The sequence below is a fragment of the Lycorma delicatula genome, chromosome 5, assembly GCF_047948215.1.
Source record: "Lycorma delicatula isolate Av1 chromosome 5, ASM4794821v1, whole genome shotgun sequence".
In the NCBI taxonomy this organism is placed as follows: Eukaryota; Metazoa; Arthropoda; class Insecta; order Hemiptera; family Fulgoridae; genus Lycorma; species Lycorma delicatula.
In genome coordinates, this window is record NC_134459.1 from 51,267,066 (window position 1) to 51,274,041 (window position 6,976).

The 6,976-nt window shown below is 28.5% G+C and overlaps 1 long non-coding RNA gene across 1 annotated transcript; it reads right to left on the bottom strand.

The window, feature by feature from the left end:
• Window positions 1–574: 574 nt before the first annotated feature.
• LOC142324425 (uncharacterized) lies at window positions 575–6,640 on the bottom strand. The gene is made up of 2 exons (XR_012756282.1): window positions 6,518–6,640; window positions 575–873 (listed from the first exon to the last, which is right to left on the bottom strand). It is a non-coding gene; the product is annotated as an uncharacterized LOC142324425 (long non-coding RNA).
• Between the last annotated feature and the right edge of the window lie 336 nt (window positions 6,641–6,976).

The following is a 6,976-nucleotide window of genomic DNA, read 5'->3' on the forward strand; positions in this document are numbered from 1 at the left end:
CATCCTATTCTCAGCTTTCTGATGAACTAACCGATCGTTGATTAATAAACAACAAGTTGTGCTGCTACTAGAAAGTTAATTTTACTGCACATGTGATAAGAGTTAAGCTAGATTGTATATCCACCTACTGGGAACACTTATTACCAACTTCTTATAAATTATTATTTTTTAACTCATTACTCTAATTTTTTGTCCATAAATGTTGCACCTTTTTCATTTAAATTATTTTCCTTTTTACTTTTGATTAAGGTAACATTGTGGATAGGGTAGAATAAAATCTATTTATATTATTAATGGTTATTTTCCTGTTGATCCATTTTTTCCATTTTGGTTGTAATATGAATATGATGATGTACATATTGTTTTTTGGCAAGCCTGTATCATTTCTTGCAAGTCATATTTACATGAAAAATAAAAATAATATAATAATGGGGTCATGGGTTGCATATATTAAGTAATATTTGATTTATATCAAACAGTATTTTTTGAGTATGTTTGCATGGGAAAGTGGGTGGCTAACCCTCTATATCATCTAACACCAATTTACAAGGTAAAGTAATAAAATAACATTAGATTTTAGGTGAATAAAAATGACATGTTTATTGTATTAATATTTGATACATAGTGATTACTAATCAATAATTACACAAAACACCTACACCTGAAGAAAATTTACCTCATGATCATATTTTTTAAATTTAAATATACAAGTAATGCTAGCAATATTTCTACATGAAATTAATTATTTCTTTATTTCATTTCAGCGCTTTGCAGATACAAAATCATCAAGTATTTCTTCAGTTCCAGCTGGCATTGGAATTGCTTCAATAGAAGATGACATTAGCCATACTCCAAGTAAAACACACATAATCACTGTAACAGAAAATATAATACAAATTGGAACATTCTATACTTAAAAAAAAAAACATGCCTAAGTTATAAATTAACATTCTATAACATCCATATGTATATATTTATGTATAAATTAAATTTGTATGTATATTAATTAAATTACTGCATATATACAATTCTATGACAGTTAATATGGCAAAGCAATTACCTCTGTTATTGTTTGGAAATTAATTATGATGTGTTATATTTTGTAACGCACATTTATATTTCAATACTTCACTGATTATTATTTAGTGGGTCTTTTGAGGTATCATCTGATAATAATTATAAATAGGTAAAATGATATTTACTTTCATCAAGAATCAGTTAATTAGGATGGCCCTAAGACAACTTTCTCTCTGTGCAGGAGAATATACTAATAATCAGGTCCAGTCTCTGATCTATAACTCCTTTGTAATGTCAACTGAGGAAACCTTTACTAATATGCTAAACATTTTTTATTGTAGCTGTTATTTTAATGTACTTTAAATTTTTATTAATTCTGAATGTTAAAGTTAACAAAATAGAATAGATAATAAAAGTGAATTGAAAATTATATAGTTCACTACTCACTTCGATGAGAATTAAAGTTGACATAATCAATACTGATTATAAAATAAATAATTATTTATGTACTATATCACTGTGTTGAGAGTAATATTATTTTTAAACATTATGTCTTTAATGTGTATGTCGCTATGTGTTCAACTAGTGCACAGTAAGGAAAACCCTCCCTGCCATGAGATCAGGATGATGTGTATGACAAGTAAATGAGGTGCAATCCCAACCACAAAAGAACACCGGTATCCACTGTCTAGTATTCAGATCTATATAAAAGCAACTATCCTTTACTAGGATTTGAACCTCACATGAACCTTAACATTACTTGTGTAAAATAAAATTAAAATAAACATCATATGGTTTTGTTTACACCTAATCAATGATTTTATTTTTTAACGTTATGATTTTCATTATTATACTGTTATTTATTACTTGTAAATTATTTTTAAATAATAAAACTTAAATTTATTTTTCTATCATTGTATTTGTAACATTATTTTTTTTTTGTTTCTTAATGGAGGAAATCAGAAAAGACTCGTGACTCAAGTAGTCTACTCTTAAAGATTTCTACCGTAGTTTTGTTATTTTTAATTGCATTTAAAAAACAAGATTTCATTTTGCCCATAATAAAATAATTCAAATTTTTTTTATAACTAAACAGCGTTAAAAAATATAAAATTACACAGGTATAATGATTAAAGAATTAATGTGGACACCGTTATAAATTTTTTAGTAAAATACTTCTTTTTATTGAAATACTTAAAAATGTACTCTAAGTATTATTAATATATTTTAAGGGTTGATAAACAAAAAACATTTTTGACATATGATTCTGATGTAATGACCCTAAATGTTAACTTCTGTGCATAATTCTATTCCTGACATCCTGTGTGTATCCCAGAAGGAAGCCTATGTAAAAATTACAAAACAACCTTTTATTTTTTTAATTTTTTTGCTGTAATGTTTTAATAAAATATATCTTCACTGAATAAATCAGAATAAAATTATTGTGTGTAGGGTGGAACCCTGTTTTTATTCTATTTTAAATCATGTTCAAAAGTATTGTAAAATTAATTTGCTTTAATTTTCATCAGAAAATATTCATTAAAATGAATTCTCAGGCAGTAAATCACGTAATAATTTTATTAAAAGCCGGGTAGACTATTGTCCCTGTTTTTAATGAAAAAAAAAAAACATTAAAGAAAAGTTACCTCATACATTATTTTTGTTTATTAAATTGTTTTGTTAAATCCATACCGTAGAAGTTAATTAAAAAAAAAAAAAACAATCATCAAATAGTCAGTGGATTTAATGCTTTTTATTATATTTATTAAATGCACTATGTGAGTGAGTGAAATGTATATTTTGTACCGTAAAAAGTCTCAACTTCGAAATCAGCTGATTTGCCAAGACACTTTCACCACTAGACTAACCCGGTGGGTTTGTACACAGGGTTGTCCAGTGATAACGTTTTTCATGTTAAGACAGACAAATAGTTAATATTTTAATTCAATAATTTGCTATGTCTATTTAAAAACAAGCAATATTCAGTTACTAAACATGTCCTGTTGTTTCGGATTGTATAGATTGGCACAAATTGATATATTAATGGACTTATGCTTCAGTTTTTTAATGAAACAGAGAGATGATGTGTTTAAGGGAGTTCTATGAATGGGAGTCCGACAAGGATGTTCCCTAACCCTGTTACTTTTTAATCTTTACATAGAACTAGCAGTGAATGATGTTAAAGAACAATTTAGATTCGGAGTAACAGTACAAGGTGAAAAGATGAAGATGCTACAATTTTCTGATGATATAGTAATTCTAGCCGAGAGTAAAAAGGATTTAGAAGATACAATGAATGGCATGGATGCTGTCCTATGCAAGAACTACCGCATGAAAATAAACAAGAACAAAACGAAAGTAATGAAATGTAGTAGAAATAACAAAGATGGACCACTGAATGTGAAATAGGAGGAGAAAAGACTTTGGAGGTAGAAGAATTTTGTTATTTGGGAAAGATGGACGAAGCAGGAGCGATATAAAATGCCGAATAGCACAGGCGAAACGAGCCTTCAGTCAGAAATATAATTTGTTTACACCAAAAATTAATATAAATGTCAGGAAAAGAGTTTTGAAAGTATATGTTTGGAATGTCGCTTTATATGGAAGTGAAACTTGAACGATCGTACTGCTGATAAGAAAATATTAGAAGCTTTTGAAATGTGGTGCTATAGGAGAATGTTAAAAATCAGATGGGTGGATAAAGTGACAAATGAAGAGGTGTTGCGGCAAATAGATGAAGAAAGAAGCATTTGGAAAAATATAGCTAAAAGAAGAGACAGACTTATAGGCCACATATTAAGGCATCATAGACTAGTCGCTTTAATATTGGAGGGACAGGTAGAAGGAAAAAATTGTGTAGGCAGGCAACGTTTGGAATATGTAAAACAAATTGTTAGGGATGTAGGATATAGGGGGCATACCGAAATGAAAGACTAGCACTAGATAGGGAATCTTAGAGAGCTGCTTCAAACTAGTCAAATGACTGAAGACAAAATAAAAAGAGAGTTTAAATAATGAAAAAAAAAAAAAATAGATGTATAACTTAGATATAATATGAAATTTATATAAAGTATAAATGTTAATGAGATAACCTTCCGTTCTGTGATTGACTGGGAGAAGACAAATTTTTTAATTTGATACAAGTTTTAATTTGAAACACTCATCGTTCATAAGACAAATGCCCTGGACCGAATTTACGAAGGTTGAATCGCAATTCACTTCAACTGTAATACTTGGCCAACATATTATATAAGCAGTAGTATTTAACTGAACGACAAACGTGACGATGCTAACCACTTATTTTAACACACACCGATTTCAAAAGTAATCGTACCCGCATGTCTGCGGTTTGAAAGGATTCATTTAAAGTTAGATCCATTTTGATATGGTCGAGTACGATAGATGATAATGTAATCTTGTAAATATTCAATGACGTTTCTCTCGTTTTTATAAAATCCATATACTCTAATGAAATACCTCCACCCAGTCATTTTGATACAGTAAGTGGAAACAGAGATAAAAAGATTACAAAATATTCAAAATAATAAATCGAAACTGAAACAGTGTCCGTTATAATATTATATTTAATCACGGCGTCTGAACAAGTACCGATGGAAAAATTTATGTATTACAGATTTATTAAAATCAGGAAAAAACCAGTAATAACATAAGCAAGAACACTAACAAAAACAAACACAATAGAGTAGAAAAAAAGCGGGGAGTATAACGGAATATAAACAACTATTGTCTCCTTTTTTCTACCACAATCCATAACCTTTGTTTTAGTTGTTTATTACAAACTGAATTTTGCTGATGATAATACGAAAAAATTAAATTTCCGTTATCTATGAAAATAAAAATTTTCTGTACATCGTTAATATGTTAACCCGATTTTGGTTGGTGAATACTCAAAATAAAATTAACTTTAGTTTCGTTATCGGGAACCGTGCAAATGTCTGTTAACTTGATATTCAGCGATTGAAAATATTACTACAAGAAATAATAGGCATTTAAATATGACATACGATCGATTTAAAATTTACTGTTCGCTCAACGTTGAATGTATCTTGATAATAGATAAATATATTCTTTTAAACTTTCTTAAAGTTCAGTACATATAATGGTAAAAGGACGTCGACTCTAGCCTATGGCTTTTGAATTTCAAGAAATCATCGGTCTGTATGTACATGGATATTTTGATTTGTATTAAAAAATCCAAGCTTAACTGTTCGATTGTTTCTCCCGGAACTTGTTTAATGCCCGGTACGAGACTTTTTGTCTGGATTCCGATTAACATTTCGTACGAAAATAATTTGTAATTTGATTGGGGGTAATTCTTGCACTCACAAATATTTTACTATCCAGGCGATGTGTACAATGCGTACGTATGTTAATCAAATAAAATATTTATTTACTAAATTCTTCTATTGCAATTAAATCGGAAAAACTGTCCTTAAAAATAGCGTTTCAAATTTCAAAACGATTTCTATTATAATTTTTTCGTAACTATTTGCTTTAATTTCATCGACTAAAATTTTTCGTAAATAAATTTTCACTTTTTATATCATACAAAAACCTGAAGGAGAGAGTGGAATCCTTTTTTCACTTCCGAAAGAAAGGAAACTTCCTTTGCTAACTTAGTTAACTGGAGTAACTGTTTCAAAATTTACCTCCCTCCGGTAAAAAATTTTTTATTAAAGTGCACCTGGAGGTAAAAATTAAATAAAGATTTTCTAAAATTAAGGACGGATTGCATTTTTAATTTAATTGCTCGTTTACTGTTTCCCATAGTAAGTGTTTCTTGAATAAGTAAATGCTAATAATACATTTTTCTTCAAGAACGGTAATGCCTTACGATAAATATTTCACGAATAATTTTGTACACCTTGAAAAATAAACCGATCCAGTTGATTGGTACATATTTAAATAATGCGATCGAAGTAAAATCTTTCTTAAGTTTCATATAAAACGCAGATTCAACACCAAGATAAAATGCATCTTAGCAATTTACAGATGTAACTTTAGTTGTACATATAGTAGCGTTCGCCAGGAAAAATTACGTCACTCAGCTATCCACGGAATGTTTTTGGTACAATAAAATTTTCTTATTGTATCATTGATACGCCGAGAAAAATTTACCCGAATATGATAAATGATCTTGAAAAGAAACCTGTAATTATTTTTTTAATTTTACTGGTAAGAACCGTACAGCTACCAGATTACAAATCACAACGTAATTAGTTACTCAAAATAGTACAAAAATTATCCCGTAAAATATGACATTATCTCTATTTAAGTATTATTGTTAATACAATAGTGCAGATATCCCGATAAATGTAAGTTTCATTAAAAACATCGGTATATACGCGAACATACGCGTTTGTACCGCGTTGAACATACGCGAACATTCATTCAAGTATATAGGCATTGTACGAATTTATACGATATAACGATTTTTAATATATTCATAATATAACATCTAAAGAAAATAGTAACTTACCAGTTGAAAAGAATACGACGGATTGCATGTTGAAACGATTATTTGTAAATCAAGATTGCTTTTTCTCAGAATTCGAAACATTTAAATACTAAAAAATTATCTTAAAAATTATTAGAAAATTTGTAATTTGTCAAAATTATTTACTATTAAAAGATATTTTTCATGTTTTGTTTTCGTCTGGTCTAATTAGAACCGATTTGAATAATTAAATCCATATTTTCTTATCTCATAAAATTATTTGTGTGTTCCTTAACGTTATTAATCATTATTATAAAATTCAAAAGTACCTTTAATTGAAGTCACTAATTAAAAAATACAGCTTATTCCTCTATTTTTATATATTTATTATCGACAAATAATGATTTCAGACCGCTATTACACATAATTATCACCTGATAATTAACATATTTAGCACAATTCTTCACTAGTTATAGGTGAGCATACTTACACTAAAAAAAA